We start from the raw sequence: 16137 nt of genomic DNA, 5'->3' as shown, positions 1-16137 counted from the left end.
ACAAGAGTTTTTGCCTCAGAGTACTTTAAGTCAAGGTGAAAGCTGAAAGTTCTGCTCAAGGGTTATGATCTTTTGCTAGTAATAGTGTTTGCTGCAGCGTTTATTTTTCTGGCTTTGAAGAGATTATGCCTGAGACACTAGACATTAGAGGTCGATCGATTGTGATTTTTCAACGCCGATACCGATACCGATTATTGGAGGACCAAAAAAAGCCGATACATTTAAAAAAAAAAATGGGCTTGTAATAATGACAATTACGACAATACTGAATGAACACTTATTTTAACTTAATATAATACATCAATAAAATCTATTTAGCCTCAAATAAATAATGAAACATGTTCAATTTGGTTTAAATAATGCAAAAACAAAGTGTTGGAGGAGAAAGTAAAAGTGCAATATGTGCCATGTAAGAAAGCTAACGTTTAAGTTCCTTGCTCAGAACATGAGAACATATGAAAGCTGGTTGTTCCTTTTAACATGAGTCTTCAATATTCCCAGGTAAGAAGATGTAGTTATTATAGGAATTATAGGACTATTTCTCTCTATACGATTTGTATTTCATATACCTTTGACTATTGAATGTTCTTATAGGCACTTTAGTATTGCCAGTGTAACAGTATAGCTTCCGTCCCTCTCCCCGCTCCTACCTGGGCTCGAACCAGGAACACATTGACAACAGCTACCCTCGAAGCAGCGATACCCATGCAGAGCAAGGGGAACAACTCCTCCAAGTATCAGAGCTTTTGACGTTTGAAACGCTATTAGCGCGCACCCCGCTAACTAGCTAGCCATTTCACATCGGTTACACCAGCCTAATCTCGGGAATTGATAGGTTTGAAGTCATAAACAGCTGCTGGCAAATGCACGAAAGTGCTGTTTGAATGAATGCTTACGAGCCTGCTGCTGCCTACCATCGCTCAGTCAGACTGCTCTATCAAATCATAATCTTAGTTATAACATAATAACACACAGAAATACGAGCCTTAGGTCATTAATATGGTCGAATCGGGAAACGATCATCTCGAAAACAAGACGTTTATTCTTTCAGTGAAATACGGAACCGTTCTGTATTTTATCTAATGGGTGGCATCCATAAGTCTAAATATTCCTGTTACATTGCACAACCTTCAATGTTATGTCATAATTCCGTAAAATTCTGGCAAATTAGACAGCCCAAACTGTTGCTTATACCCTGACTCTGCGTGCAATGAACGCAAGAGAAGTGACACAATTTCACCTGGTTAATATTGCCTGCTAACCTGGATTTCTTTTAGCTAAATATGCAGGTTTAAAAATATATACTTCTGTGTATTGATTTTAAGAAAGGCATTGATGTTTATGGTTAGGTACACATTGGAGCAAGGACAGTCCTTTTTTGCGAATACGCACCGCATCGATTATATGCAACGCAGGACACGCTAGATAAACTAGTAATATCATCAACCATGTGTAGTTATCTAGTGATTATGATTGATTGTTTTTTATAAGATAAGTTTAATGCTAGTTAGCAACTTACCTTGGCTTACTGCATTCGCGAAACAGGCAGGCTCCTCGTGGAGTGCAATGAGAGGCAGGTGGTTAGAGCGTTGGACTAGTTAACTGTAAGGTTGCAAGATTGAATCCCCGAGCTGACAAGGTAAAAATCTGTCGTTCTGCCCCTGAACAAGGCAGTTAATCCACCGTTCCTAGGCCATCATTGAAAATAAGAATGTGTTCTTAACTGACTTGCCTAGTTAAATAAAGATTAAATAAAGGTGTAAAAAGATAAATGTTTTTTAAAAATCGGCCAAATCGGTGTCCAAAAATACCGATTCCCGATTGTTATGAAAACATGAAATCGCCCCAGTCCGATTAATCGGTCGACCTCTACTGGACATTACCTTTTTTTTCCTGTCACGCGGAACTGTAAACATCACTAAAATCTAGGATCCTGGTTTTATACATTTTAAACCACGACTCTCCCAAAGGCATTGTTCTAATATATCTGATCTAAGAGCACCTCATTCCCCTGCCGGGCTTCAGACAGGCCCGCAGTCTATTGCATTCGTCTAATGTTGAATATCTTATTCAAATACATGCAATAGGTTCAATAGTATATTCGAAAAACAGCTTCCTCAACAGCATAATTCTCTTATACTGGTGGCATGGTAGCACTGGAGTCAGGTCCGTCAAACCAAAGCCAATGCCGGTGTTCTGACTGAGTGTTTTAGGGCTGTGACGTGGATGCTAGCACTGACTGTCACTCTATGTGCCCATGCCCCGTGGGCTAATTTATGACTAAAGGAATGCTGTAGCACCCTCGCTCTGCTACATGAGACCAATAGAATATTCATGGGATTTTGCTCTTTTGACAGCAGAAACGTTCCAGTTTCACAGCCTTCATGGCCTCCGATACAATTCCTATTAATGCCCCTCGGGCTGCTCCAGGGTGAACTGAATGCTCGATCAGACAAGACTGTCCTGAGAATCTAATACACTTATGAGGAGAGAAGCCTGCCCTCACTCAGAGAGTCAGAGAGCAAACTGGCTATCAAATGAATCAATTTCAGAGGCGCTAGCAGAAGAATATTCCCAAATCATGTGGACCAGGTCCTTGTGTTCGTGATGCTGCCTGCAAACAAAATCAATCCCACTTACGATCGTTGATCCACTTAAACACCGCAGATCAAACATGAAGATGTTGTCATGGTTGAAAGGATGGCTGTTCCTATGCAATTAGAAAAACATGTTTAAATGAAGCAACCCTGGGTCAACAGATAATACATTTCTCAGAAAACATCATTTAAGTGGGTAGCAGGGTGTTCCAACTCTATTCCTGTGAGAAGTTAGACATCCAAACGTGCCAATTTCGATCTAAAATCACCCTTGGTTAACTCTGGTCCTGTGAATTATTAGATGAAAGTAACCCAGCCTCCAGCTTGACACAACAAATCTAGACGTAGTGGCCAGCCCACTGAACAGAATATCCCATCGCCTTCATCGTCTTATTCCTCCATACAGCAAGTCATTAGAATTCAACATAGAACTTTAACGCTCTTTACATTTACATAAAAAACGTATAGCCAAAAGACGCTAACTAACTAACTAACTAACTCCTTTACAATCTTTTCACTGTGTCTCTAGTGATGATAAGCTCATAACAGCAGCACTTTGCCTTTACACAACTGTGTCCCACACCGCCTTGTTACATTCAATTATTCATGTAAATAAAACCATTCGTCTGACCAGAGGCCCTGGGCATTACATAGACCCCTGTGACTGCACATTCCCTACACAACCTAAAGTCAACTGAGCAAATGCCACACTGTATACATTTTTGAAGTATCTACTCCTCTGATTAAATCCCGTAAATGATTATCCTGTCGGTTTCACACCAGTATTTTATTTCACTAGTTTCACCAAAGCATTAGTCTCTTTTAGTGAGAGAAACCGATAATTTAAAAAATAGAACTATAAACTTACACCGCCTTAGATCTGCTCTGCTGCCTAATTTATTCTCTTCTGGTATCAGTGTGAAGGCTATCTGGTTAATTTTGTGTTGCCTGCTGTTCTTCTTTTCTAAGTGCCGCTGTTTAGACCTTAATTACAAGGGCCCATCTCTATAAGAAAGGGGGGGTAATTGAATACGGTGTGGGTCATAACATTTAATAGTATGACTCATCATTAACACTTTGGCAACAGGGATCGATACAACGTGAGTGAAAAGAATACTTGAAAACAAGGCTCCACCAGCAACTAAGTGCTCCATCAGATAACTGCCGCCTATAACTCACAGTGGGGAGAGACTGGAGAGAGACTGGAGAGAGACTGGAGAAAGAGAAGGTCCTGCTGCTGTGTGTTTTTCTCTGTCAGGGGACCGATTCAGATTACTCCTTACCACTGTCACTCGCCGTGGCTCAGCCAGGCCACACTAGACTGACTGACACCCAGCACTCAAAGCCCCTCTCCCTGTCTCTCCGTGTTTGAGGTTGACCTCTCCTGGCCGCCACTAGTAGTGTCTCCCAGATGGATCGATAAGCTAGGCAGATTCCTTAATGACTTAGGCTGTGGATGCAAACTCAGGGTCGAATCAGAGCAGATTTGCAGTACACTGCTCCCCCAAGAAACTTGAATCTCACTGGCTGTGTATCTCAATACTTTTTTGATTTGAATAAAGTTGTCAACTCCTCCATTTTCATTTGCCTGGATCCATCTATGCCATCGCAGGTAATTTCCTGCTGCGGAATAGCAATATTAAACTCAACATACTTGAGCTGGAAGCCAATTCCGCTGTATGACTGCCTCCGAAAACACTCGACGGAAAATTGTCAACGCTGATCTTTTCACAAGAAATAGCCTCAGCAATCCTGGTTAACCCGAGAGGAACCAGTGATAAAGAAACAAGGTCCACGGTACACACTACGCTCTGCCAACACTGCTAGTTAATGTTAATAAGTATAAGTATTTCATGCTTATTGTTTCCGTCCCTGGGTGCTAAAGATTTTGAATCTTTAAAATGGTACAGTGCAGTAAATCTTGCAGCACACCATCCACAGCCCTGCAGGGGATGCATAGCCCTGCCAGAGACAGTGGTTGCCAGTGGTTGCCAAGGCCCTACCAGAGACAGTGGTTGCCAAGGCCCTGCCAGAGACAGAAATGTTATAGGGAGATGCAACCACTAAATGATAGCGGTGGATAGCAGCTCAAAATTAGTCATGCTTTTCTATCACTTTGTTTTGCATTCCGCTGTCAGACTGTGTGGCCCGAGTTACGTGTGTACTCTGTCACTTCATAAAAAAAGAAACTGACAGACATCCTTAAAACTGTCATCTTTGCCAAGAATAGGATGTTGTTTCAGTAGCATGAATCAAGACAAATCCTCTCAAGTCCATATAATAAACACTAAACCAGACATATGACTTGCTGGTATTGTTTTTGATGCCATTTGTAAGGTAACGTTAGTTCTTATATGTTGATGGTAAAATCCTTCAGTATTCCATTAGGTTTTCCTTCGCCAGCATTATTTGACAAGCATGAAACAGCAGAGTTGAAGAAGAGAAATGTGGTCCCTTGCCCCGGCCCTCATTCCCGGTGGCCATGGTGGGGAAAGTGCTTTCCGTGAAATTGATGAACCTGACTGTCATTTAGTTATGCCTGCCATTAGTCTACCCTAATTCTGGTCAGAATGACTTAAGTAAATCAACTTTTATGCTATGGCATCATTTCCAAGCACATCAATAAACCTTTATCTTTTTTTATGGTCAAGCTTCGGCAGAGACGCAGTAATGCAAAAAATATATATAAACTGCTGAACCCTGATGTAACTCGACACACCACAGAGGTGGAAAAACCCATCACACCCCCTGTCTGTCTGTCTGTCTGTCTGTCTGTCTGTCTGTCTGTCTGTCTGTCTGTCTGTCTGTCTGTCTGTCTGTCTGTCTGTCTGTCTGTCTGTCTGTCTGTCTGTCTCTGTGAAGTAATGAATGTCTGCTCTGACAGACAACAAACAGACGCTGCTCTCATCATTTTTGTCAACAGAGAGGTCAGGCTGGAGACTTGATACCCTGGACTCAGCCGCAGAGGAAGATAGAACTTGATGTTTATCAGTTAATTCACAAGCATGAGACAGCATGAGCCTTGGAAGGGGGAAGGAGGGATTTAAATATATTTTCAATGCACAACAGTTTTTTGCTAGATCTAAACTTTTACTTAAAACGAATTCTGAAAAGAGACACTTTATGCTCCCGAGTGGTACAGTGGTCTAAGGCATTGCATCTCAGTGCTAGAGGTGTCACTATAGACCCTGGTTCAATTCCAGGCTGTATTTCAGCTGGCCGTGATTGGGAGTCCCATAGGGCGGTGCACATTTGGCCCAGCATCGTTAATAGACACTGCAGCAAATAAAACAGAATTAAAACATATGTCTTGTCCAGGACTGGAAATTTGATATTTTTGAGTGATATTATGATTGTAGATATGAAACAGACAAAGTAGTTAAAATGCTATCAGTTCCAGTTTAAACTTTAGGTCACCGTTTACTTTGTGTGCTAAACGTGAAATGCTTTTTGCAATGGCAAAGTAATAGTGGCTCTCCACTGGGTGGGCCTGTGTCCATCCAGGCCCATCCATGTCTACGCCCCTGATGCAAACAGCACATGATGACAAGTGCACATCACAAATCGCCTACTCACCAACAGTTCGGACTAGACTTTTTCAATACCTGGTTTAAATACCCAATGTTTCCTTAGTTAGCATTTACTGGTAGATAGAATAAATTGAAAGGTCTTTCCTACTCTACCGGCTACATGCTCCATGCCAAAACCAGTTGAGAGCTGAACAATTGCTGCCTGTAGATGATATTCCGCTGAAACTAGGCATGTATATTTCACATGCTTTGCGATTGTGTAGCCTACTTTGTGCATAATTTCTCTATTGTACTACATAATTGATGTTGTATACCTCCCCTCCATTACTTTGATATGCATTAGTAATGATTAAGATGTGAATATACGCAATATCCACTGAAAAGAAAGTGGGCATACAGTTTATACCTGCGTATACCCTCCACTACACCACTGGCTCTTTGTGTTTTACAAAAAAAGTGCATTCTCCTACATAAGTGCGCTGGTATTACGGTTGCAGTCCTTTCACAATCACCAACCTGCCACACAATGAAGTCCTATAGGTTCGCCACTATGCAAACATGTCTATAACTGTTAAGGCCTTAATAGCCTTATCAGTTATAGACATATTCATGTTTCAAGAAATGAGTGTATATATTTGGCCTGGCGAAGCCGATTTATGCGCTGACTAAATGGAAGCTGATAGTTATGAGTTTTTTACTCTGCTGCTCTAGGGAAGAAATGACGAGTCCTCACTGTCCGAGACCGAGTCAAGACCAAGTACAAATGTATCCGACACAAGACCGAGACACTCAATATGTGGACTCGAAACCAGTCTTGAGTACTACAAAACCGCAGATTACATTATACTATTTAGAACGAGCAACCAGCACACAAACGAAATTGTGCAACAACGAGAAGGCAACAAGCATGCAGGTGCAGTAAGTGAAAATACATTATCTATGTACATCCAATAAGAGTCGAAAGAGGGATACACTAGCTATCCCTTTTTTGTCCATTGAAATAAGATCATATTGATCAGAAATACAGTGTAGACATTGTTAATGTTGTAAATGACTATTGTAGCTGGACATGGCTGATTTTTTAAAATGGAATATCTACATAAGCATACAGAGGCCCATTATCAGCAACCATCACTCCTGTGTTCCAATGGCACGTTGTGTAAAATAATCACATTTTATCATTTTAAAAGGCTAATTGATCATTAGAAAACCCTTTTGCAATTATGTTAGCATAACTGTTGTGTAACATCTGATTAAAGAAGCAATAAAACTGGCCTTCTTTAGACTAATTGAGTATCTGGAGCATCAGCATTTGTAGGCCCAAATTTACCTGAATGTCAAGCCCTGCAAGGTCATGCTAATTTAAAAGATTGCTAGCCATTATCATCCTGGCTCTGTATGGAATGCAGCTACATTATAGAACACAGGTCAGGTTATTAACTTTGCGCCGAAGGGAAGAAATGGAGCGACCTAATCGTGTGCTGGTGCCATCAACTGAAGAAGTTGGTTGCACCGGTGCCGCAAGTGGAAAAAGTTGGTCTAGAGCCCTTGCAATTTTAAAGCATGCTTTAAAACTGTCAAATGTTGTCTCCGCTACATGGCAAAATATGTATAATTGTAGGAATTTAGCTATTGTGTGGCCAGTAGAAGGCCCTCTAAAATGGTCGGCCACGCCCACTTCCAAGCCAAAGCTCTCCCTACACTAACTTTGCAACCACTGTTGGAAAAAATCCTAGGGGAAACACGGACCTGCATTGGACCTTCCATTACACTGAGCGTACAGTACAGTACACACATTATTCAACATCACTCACTGTACTGTATGCCTCAGCTCAGAAAATCTGTTGTTCTTTACAGAAACACTGCTAGAGGTGCAGTATCATGGCTTAGCCTACAACAGAGACTAGTGGAACGATAAGGCTTAAGGCAGTGAAAAACAAATGAGCAGTGAGAGCTTGCAACAGGGAGGAGGAACATGGCGAGGAAGCGAGTAGGCATCACTCAGAGACGAGTCGGCGTAATTATTTATGCATTCCAAAGTCAATTACACACAGTACAGAGCACTGGTAGTAAATATGGATCCATGCTAGGGGTAATATACTGCATTTTCATTCAACGGCTTGAAAACCACAAGTACCGCAGAGGGAGAGCTGTAACTTCCATTGTTTTTCATCCGAACACAAAGGAAAATAGATACAATATCTGATACCGTGCAATTGTTTATGAAACCGGAAGCAAAAGCTACCCGACAACATATGACCAATACTATGGTGTGCATTTTGTGTTTGTAACTAAATCATGTTTATTTCAAAATGTGAAATGAACATTTAAAAGGGAAGCTCAGCTATAAAAAAAAAGCAAAGGAAAAAAAAGGGAAAAAAGGAAAAAAAGGGGGGAAAAAGCAAAGTACAAAATCTAATGTAATCAAACATAATGTTTCCAGCGGTACACCGTCGGGAAGGGCGTCTATACGGCATCAGACGCATCCTGAGAATCAAACCCATATGGCTAATGGATGTGGATTACGATATTGTTTTCAAAGGCGCTAAAACGCGCCGCTGTCCTTCAGATGTTACACAGCCAGACCTCCGCAAATCATTACAGGGAGGTGTAACAGAGCACACTTGATCAGACCCAAGAGGAACCGAGTGCAAGGGAAGAGCAGATCGGTCTGTGAATAATGATCACGGTCACCTTCGCTATAACTCACCAGCCACAGGAAGACGACTTAGATAGGGGTGTCAGGACAGAGGAGTGACAAATTCCCGCGCCATACGCAGCAGCTTTCCATCGCATACAATAAAAAAGCACCCCTTTGCCTCTCTCTCTCTCCCTAATTGCATTGCAAGCAAGCAATTAATCTCGATTGTTGTTCAGCAAACACGTCTGTTCAAATTGGCATCGCTGCTAGTTGGTATTTGACCATTATTAAGGATCAGGATTGATGACACAGTGCTTTATAGGGGTAGATATCCACTACTGTATGTGTGTTATATTTGTTTACTTAATGAGAGTCAGTAGTCAAGGTCAAGTTAGATATTGCTTGGAAACTATATACACTGAGTGTACAAAACATCAGGAACTCTTTCCATGACAGACTGACCAGGTGAATCCAGGTGAAAGCTATGATCCCTTATTGATGTCCCTTGTTAAATCCACTTAAAATCTGTGTAGATGAAGGGGGGGAGACAGGTTAAAGAAGGATTTTTAAACCTAGAGACAATTGAGACATGGATTGTGTATGTGTGCCATTCATTAGGCTGAATGGGCAAGACAAAAGATATCAGGATATGGTAGTACGTGCCAGACGCACCAGTTTGAGTGTGTCAAGAACTGCAACACTGCTGGGTTTTTCATGCTCAACAGTTTCCTGTGTGTATCAAGAATGGTCCACCAACCAAAGGACATCCGGCCAACTTGACACAACTGTGGGCATTGGAGTCAACATGGGCCAGCATCCCTTTGGAAGGCTTTCGACACCTTGTAGGTGCCATGCCCCGACGAATTAAGGCTGTTCTGATGGCAAAAGGGGGTGCAACTCAAGGTGTTCCTAATGTTTTGTACACTCAGTGTACATTAGTGCTGAGCAATTCACAGAAATGTCAGTTATTTTTCAGTTTAAAACAACTAATTGACCAACTGCGGTTCAATTATTTGAATTCCACTTTGTTCGTTTTTTTTTCTGTGAGATCCAGCCTGAACTGTGTGATGTAGCAAGGAGTTGTAGTTTCCAACAGGCCAAAATGTTACATAGTTTAGTGCATAAAATGTGGTAATTAACTACAATGACCATAATCCATTGCACATCCACTTGTCCAGTCTGTGTTTATTTTATGCCTGCTACAGAAGAGACAAAAGAATGCTTGATTGTGAGGTTATATAGAGAGCAGCTGTTGCTTAGTGAGGGAGCTCTACCTGAAAATACATGATCTAAGTGATTGATAGCCCGTATTCAGCAGTCCTAAAAGTATGCCTTATTTACTTTTAAGAACTACTAATACTGATTTTGTCAGAGAGCACAGGCAGCAGTTCTACAGAGATGAGATACTTGGAATGAAATAATAAAATCATCAAATTAAACAAATGTAATATACACAACAACTGAAATATTTTATTAAAGTCAAATAATGTGAATAAATGATGGTTAATAAGTGATGAGCAGTAATGGACTGTCACTACCATCATGGGACTTTTATTCAGATTTTTATTCTGTGCTGTTGCAGCATTCAACCCACATAATACATATTGCATTTAATTCCTAAAAAAAAAACACTCAAAAGCCGAAATCGCAAACCATGATTATTTTTTATAACCTAACCGAAACTTCCTCAAAAAGCACTATAATTGCTCAGCACTAGTGTACATTCAAGTACTCCTTTTGTTGCCAAAATAAAATGTAATATAGCTAACTTTGGCTTGAGGTTTTGAGAGAATCACTGTAAAGGACACTGTAAACTCTGAGTGAAAGGATATTCTCCATTTCTCGCTCTCTTTCTTTCTTGAGATTTTTACAGTGCTTGGCAAGCTCTCCAGCCAGCCACGTTGTTTCATCAGCCAGTAGCAGGATGCTCCATTTTTTTTTCTTTCAGAAGGTCAACGGAGACTGGCCTGCTTTCAGCTCCTGCCTGGGAGTCCTGCTGCAGCCCTACCCAGTGGAGTCATTAAGATGAATGCAACAATATAGTGCCCTGGCTGTCTCTTGCTGTCGGCCATCATGGCGTTTATTATCCCAAATTAGGCTTTTGACAACACAGCAGCCCCTAACTCATCCCTGTGGTGCACTGTTGCCTATGTGGGGGGGGTGAGTGGATGGAGTGCAGAGAGACACTCGTTTTACGAGGTCCGTCCTTGATTTAAAGTTTCTGCAGTTTTTCTGAAGAAGTGCCAGAGGGGTAGGATATCGAGCTCTCTAGTGAAGACTAGTGGTGCCCACATTGTACGTGCAAGACTGAGCTGGAAAACACACAGAGGCAGATGGCTTAGGGAAGTTATGCAGTTGTCTATTTACCCGTGCTGCGCATTCAACAACATGGCGCTGCAGTGTGTAGATTCTAACGTGGTATTGTTCCGTGTGGTTTATGTCTGTTTCCACTGACTTTTACAGATGAGGTTGGAGACTTAACTAATTGCAAAAGCCCTATTAGAAAGTAAATGCAGAGTAATGGTGACAGGCTGATCTACACAGCAAAAAGCATCTGTAGACAGTAATGAAAGTAAATCACCACAGAGACGAGAAGACACAGACACACAGAACAAAGAAGAGCTTACACACACACAGACAGACAGACAGACAGACAGACAGACAGACAGACAGACAGACACACAGACAGACAGACAGACAGACAGACAGACAGACAGACAGACAGACAGACAGACAGACAGACAGACAGACAGACAGACAGACAGACAGACAGACAGACAGACAGACAGACAGACAGACAGACAGACAGACAGACAGACAGACAGACAGACAGACAGACAGACAGACAGACAGACAGACAGACAGACAGACAGACAGACAGACAGACAGACAGAGAGACAGACAGACAGACAGACAGACAGACAGAGAGAGAGAGAGAGAGAGAGAGAGAGAGAGACAGACAGACAGACAGACAGACAGACAGACAGAGAGAGAGAGAGAGAGAGAGACAGACAGACAGACAGACAGACAGACAGAGAGAGAGAGAGAGAGAGAGAGAGACAGACGGACAGAGAGAGAGAGAGAGAGAGAGAGAGAGAGAATAGTTTGGTGCAAACCAAGTGTTGATGTTATGCATGATTTGGTGCTTGTTGCATTTTGGTATCACTTTAAACTCATGGATTCCATTGGCATAGGAAGTATATGATAATAAACTAGGGCGCACTACAACCACCTAAATCTGTGAGGGATACATTATAGGACACTAACGCTTGTGTGTATAAAGCAAAGACCCTCTTAGAGCAACATCTACCCAATCACTAGGAGCCCAGATTAAAAATGTGTTTTAAGATCTGAAAATGTCTGACATTAAGTGCTCTATTTGCACATCATAGAAATCAGATTCTATTTGGATTTGCTATAACAAAGATGCATGTCAAAACTAATGTATCTCAATGTAACTAATGTATCTCAATGTAACTAATGTATCTCAATGTAACTAATGTATCTCAATGTAACTAATGTATCTCAATGTAACTAATGTATCTCAAAATCTTTATGAATTTTTGTACCATCAACATTTTTTTATGAGCTGCCTGTGTAATGCATTGAGTGCCCTCCATCTATATTACATAGTACAATATACTGTACAACCTGCTATAGGCATTCATAAAGCAATTTGCAGCAAATAACAGCATAAACACAGGTTCAGAATACATAATGTCCTATAAACAGGTGACAAAGTTACAATTGAACTTTGTGGAAACATCCTTGAAATTCTGTAGGTTATTACATAGTTATTAGATGTAAATAGAGTATACTATTTATCCAATACAGCAGTGTTTCCCAACTCCATTCCTAGAGTATCTCCAACAGTACACACATGTGGTGTAGCCCTGGATAAACACACCTCATTCAGCTCATCAAGGGCTTCATGATCAGTTGACAAGTTGAATCAGGTGTGCTTGACCGGGTTACAGCAAAGACATGTGTACTGTTGGGGATACTCCAGTACCGGAGTTGGGAAACACTACAATACAGAACATACCTGTGAACTTAAAGACTGACATGAGGGAAAGATTGGCATGTAAAACGTGTCAACAAAAAAAATATGGGCAAAAAAAAGAAGACGCCTAGCTGGTCAGTTTTAGCTCTGTCCTGACAGGTGACAATATGGAGGGAAATGCAAAGGCTTATTGTTTACCCATGTAAAAAAATATATATATACATTATGTTAACTAAGTTACAGAGACTTGTTCAAACTTTGGGATGAAAAAATATATCCATTCACCCGTTGCTTCCGTAGTTAGGCTACCTGCCCGCAGAACACAGCCTAGTCAGAACACAGCGCTGTGCCTAGTTGGTGGAATGAATGACACGTACAGAATACATTTTTTTTTACCAACAAAAGGTTACTGTAAACCTACCTGTTAGGCATCCTCAACGGGACACGGCTATCCTCTCAGCGGCGAAATGCACAAGAAGAACCGAGAAGATGCAGTAGAGGTCAGAAAGCGCCCCCACATAATCTCCTGCGGGCTAGAGCGGGTGCTTCTCGGTCTCAAGCACCTACACGCACTGCCGCAAGAGATGTCCCGGACCGACTCGTCGAGAAGATGTTCTGATAACCTACGTTTCTATATGCGATCAAACTATTCTAAACAGTCATCCTGATGGTTCCATACGGAACACATGTGCACACAAATGTCGGCGCCAAGAAGTCAGGTGTAGGTAATCTGCTACTAATGTAATGAAGTAGGTTGTGACATCTCGTGGACCTCTGTGGGGAATGGTGAATCTCAGCGCTGGCCCGCGGAAACTGTAGATCGGTAAGTGCGTACCCACTGCTTTCAGGGCACCTTGACAAAGCACTGTGCAGTTGGAATATGCGCGTTCAAGCTTTTGAGTTCCAAAATACAGTAGGAGTGCCCACCACAGCCGTCCACCAGTAGCAGGCAGACTTGTGACTGACGACTGATTTTGAGAGTTTGGGCGTTTCTTGGAGGAGAGAGGTGGATGCGCAAAAGATATGCAGCTCAACTCAGACAAGAGAGGTAATGGTCGGAGCTAGTGCCGTACGTTTCTTGTGAAGTAGGTTACTGTAGCCTCTGTGTCCAAATGTCAATCACGTTAGCCCACCATAAAAATACAATGATTTGGTCCTTTCAAATAAAAATCACCAGCTTTGTAAAATTTCGGTTTGAACTATTTGGAATCATTTCAACTACCCATAATTGATAACTGGGACAGCATGTGTGTGTGTGTGTTGACAAGGAGAGGTCATTGAACCTCCATAAAACCAATTGTACCACTTGATATTTTAAATACTATCCAGGGGCTTTATGCTTGACACTCTAATGACATTATATAATAGGGCAATTAGCTGACAGCCCATATAAGAGGCTGAGAATGCCCTAACTAATTTGTCACTGGAGTCAAGATTCGATAAAGATTAATTGAAAGATGGGGGGGGGGCCAATGTCAATAATACTTGGGCTCAAATGACAAGATAGGGTTGTGTAAATTGGCAGCGTAACTTTGACACCTGCACAGTGCCACAAACATCAATTCATTTATTAGTGCAAGATCAACCTCCTAACTCAGGATTATATTGATAGCCAGGCTCCTCAATTAGCCTAGTTTGGTCACAAAGGCTATTTGAATGTATAGTCTGGATGTTTCTGTGGCACTCACAGCTGCCAGCTGGTCCTGCATTAGAACGTTCAATTATTCAGTCATCCCAGAGCAGATTGAATCTGTCAAGCGTAAGACAACATGGCTGGTTTCTTACTGTGCTGCTGGGGAAACATGGGATATGTACTAGAGAGTTGGTAACAACTTTTTGCAGATCCAAGTTTGACTAATAAAGCTTATGCGGGTGCCGCTGCTCAAGAGTTTGTTAGCTAAGCTACGTTAATTGTTTTGGAGAGCAGCATGTGTTATGTTTTCATTGCAGAGAAGAACCATCAATTATTTAGCTGTTTCAACTTTGACTAACCACACAGCACTTATCTGCACATAAAATAAATACATAATGTTATTCCTTTTAACAGGTTTGGGAATGTTTGGTCCGTTCACTAATGCACCAAATAAAGTCAGGCTATGTCAAATGCAATTATGGAAATTATGAAAAGTTGAAGAAGAATGTGTGAAAAGCCATAAAACAAAATCTGGCCATAAATTCACTAAGAGACATCATGTGAAGCTTAAGACATTTAATGGTCTACAATTACCATATTGTCCATTAGTGATATTAGACTGAAGTTTTACTTATTGCCTGGTAATGATTATTATTCCCATATACTAACAAGATTGCTCCTGTCACATTAACATAACCACTGACACTATGAACATACGTCTCCAAATATTGTTATGTGATATACACTGAGTGTACAAAACATTCGCCCTCCATAATCCATGTCTCATTTGTCTAAAGGCTTAAAAATCCTTCTTTAACTTCTCTCCTCCCCTCCATCTACACTGATTGAAGTGGATTTAACAAGTGACATCAATAAGGGATCATAGCTTTCACCTGGTCAGCCTATGTCATGGAAAGACAGGTGTTCATAATGTTTTGTACACTCAGTGTATATCATTTCAGATTTAGTTTTTTCCCATACCCACCTCCCTTATCAGCTACTAAAAACAGTTTAAAATCTACAATAAGGCAGACATCCACATACTGTCACGTCCTGACCTTAGATCCTTTTTTTATGTCTCTATTTTAGGTTGGTCAGGGCGTGAGTTGGGGTGGGCATTCTATGTTTTGTTCTATGTTTGTATTTCTATGTGTTTGGCCTGGTATGGTTCCCAATCAGAGGCAGCTGTCAATCGTTGTCTCTGATTGAGAACCATACTTAGGCACTCTGTTTTCTACCCTTGAGTTGTGGGTAGTTGTTTTCTGTCTCTGTACCAGACAGGACTTTTTCATTTGTTCCGTTTTGTTCTAGTTTTCAGTGTAATTAAAATATCATGAACATGTACCACGCTGCACCTTGGTCCTCTCCTTCTTCCACCAACGACAACCGTTACACATACTGTACATACATATTTTTGTTTGTGCAGAAATGATCTGAATTCAGTGTAGGATGATGTAATTTCCTTTGTCTGCTTGCAGCTGGTTAATCCTTTATAACTGGATGAAGAAAGCCACAGTGGAGAGGCGGGGTTGTGTCCCGAATGCCACCCTTTTCCTAGTGCTCTACATAGAGCTCTGGTCACAGGTAGTGCACTGTATAGGGAATAGGGTGACATTTGGGACACACACCTGCGGTGTTGTACTGTGTTGTACAACTGTGTCTTTGCTGTAATCACTCTGAAAGGAGGGCCCATTAATCCAGTTGGGCGGGGTGCTCTCTTCTCACTCAGTGGC

General features: G+C 41.4%; 1 protein-coding gene across 1 annotated transcript in view; it reads right to left on the bottom strand.

Annotated features, from left to right (window-relative positions):
- LOC112217521 (heparan sulfate glucosamine 3-O-sulfotransferase 5) overlaps window positions 1-13738 on the bottom strand; it is a 72288-nt gene extending 58550 nt beyond the window's left edge. The window contains exon 1 of the mRNA XM_024377851.2: window positions 13193-13738. The gene's annotated coding sequence lies outside the window, so the exon portion shown is untranslated. The remainder of the gene's footprint in view (window positions 1-13192) is intronic.
- Between the last annotated feature and the right edge of the window lie 2399 nt (window positions 13739-16137).

This window comes from Oncorhynchus tshawytscha, linkage group LG18, assembly GCF_018296145.1.
Source record: "Oncorhynchus tshawytscha isolate Ot180627B linkage group LG18, Otsh_v2.0, whole genome shotgun sequence".
NCBI classification, from domain to species: domain Eukaryota; kingdom Metazoa; phylum Chordata; class Actinopteri; order Salmoniformes; family Salmonidae; genus Oncorhynchus; species Oncorhynchus tshawytscha.
Note: the sequence above shows the minus strand (reverse complement) of the source record. Positions and strands in the feature narration are given on the sequence as shown.